Source organism: Chinchilla lanigera, unplaced genomic scaffold (genome assembly GCF_000276665.1).
Source record: "Chinchilla lanigera isolate Chin_1 unplaced genomic scaffold, ChiLan1.0 scaffold00092, whole genome shotgun sequence".
Lineage (NCBI taxonomy): Eukaryota > Metazoa > Chordata > Mammalia > Rodentia > Chinchillidae > Chinchilla > Chinchilla lanigera.
Window position 1 is genome coordinate 7,404,005 of NW_004955493.1, and position 1,646 is coordinate 7,405,650.

Sequence of the window (1,646 nt, forward strand, 5' to 3'; positions counted from 1 at the left end):
TACTTGTCAGGCAGGCACTTGGGCTACATCCCCGGCCCATCTTTTGGTTGTAAGACAATAGAAATCTAGTCTACCCTAACTGAATTTGGAGGGAAATTCTTGTTTTGTTTGTTTTGAGACAGGGTCTTGCTATGTAGTTCAGGCTGGCCTTGAACAGGGATCCTGCTGCCTCAGGCTATTGAGTGCTAGGATTACAGGGTTACCACCACACCCAGGTGGGAGGGAAATTCTTGATTTTTTTTTTTTTTTTTTTGGTCTTTTTGAGATAGAGTTTCCATAATGTAGTGCAGGCAGACCTTGAGCTCACTTTGTAGTCAGGATGGTCTGGAACTCACAGCACTCCTCCTGTCTCAGCCTCCTGAGTGCTGAGATCACAGGTGTTCGCCACCACACCTGGTTTGGAGGGATTTTTTTTCTCATCCCATGGATTTATTAACGCAGTCAGAACCAGACCCGGCCTGCCCAATGGCCCTCGTCCGGCCCGGGATGAGCATCTCATGTGCCAAAACCGGGAGCTGGGCCCCGGCAGGGCTGCTGTGGGTCCGCATGGGGTCCGGAGGCAGTGTCTTCCTCACACAGCGTGGAGGGAAGTTCTTGAGAGGATACAGGGATAGCTCATGAACCTTTGAGATAGGATGTATTTCTAGGCCTCAAGAGGGACTAGAACGAAGACTTGGAAAATAATGTGAACTATAGCAGCTATGTATCAGTTCTTAGATGAGAATCTGCTTTGGAATTCGGCATACAAAGAAAAGTCTCAAGTACTCAAAAGTATCCTTGAAGAATTTCTTGGAATTATTCATACAACTCTCACATTAGAAACCAGCTTGTCCGGGGCTGGGGATTTAACTCAGCGGCACAGTGCCTGCCTGGCAAGTGCAAGGTCATGAGTTCGATTCCTGGTACCGAAAAAAAAAACAAAGAAACCGGCTTGTCGTAGGGCTGGGGTTATAGCTCAGTGGAACAGTGCCTGCCTGGCAAGCACAAGGTCATGAGTTCGATTCCTGGTACCAAAAAAGGAAACTACCATGTCCTGATTTCCTAAATCCAATACAGAAAAATTCCCCCCAGAATTGGATCAGGTTGCTCGGTTCAGTTAAGGCCTGGATGAAAGTAATCAGATTGTGCAGAAGGACCATGTTGTACACACACACACACACACACACACACACACACACACATTTGGCAGTGACAAAGTTTATCTGAAAAAGTAAAAGTAGAAGCATAGGGGAGAAACAGGCTCTGGAGGGCAAGTTTGGCCTGAGTAAAAGAGGAAAAAGCAAGATAAAATTACACCCTGGAGGAAGCAGGGCGGGCTGTCTTGAGGAAAGCCACATAGCCCATGTTGCATATTTTTAAAATATCAACATTTAAATGTCAAGAGTGACTGTAGAACTGAGTCTGACTAGAAAGTTTATATCTCCTGTCTTACCACATGTTCCCCGGGTGTACACTCAAGTGGAATAAAATATCAGGAAGAATTTCCTACATTAGTTCACTGATTTTTCCCATTTTCATTTCTTTGCCAACTATGTTGAATTTGCATATGGTAAACTACCTAGTGCCTCTCCTCAAAATTCTCCAACTCTTCTCTGCTGGGGCTTACTTGGTTTGCCAGGTCCATTTCATTCTTCCTTTTTCTTTTT

At 45.2% G+C, this 1,646-nt stretch overlaps 1 protein-coding gene across 1 annotated transcript in view; it reads left to right on the plus strand.

Moving 5' to 3' along the window:
- The window catches only part of Itgal (integrin, alpha L (antigen CD11A (p180), lymphocyte function-associated antigen 1; alpha polypeptide)), a gene marked incomplete in the record, with an annotated part of 37,608 nt that overhangs the window by 6,192 nt on the left and 29,770 nt on the right, over positions 1 to 1,646 (plus strand).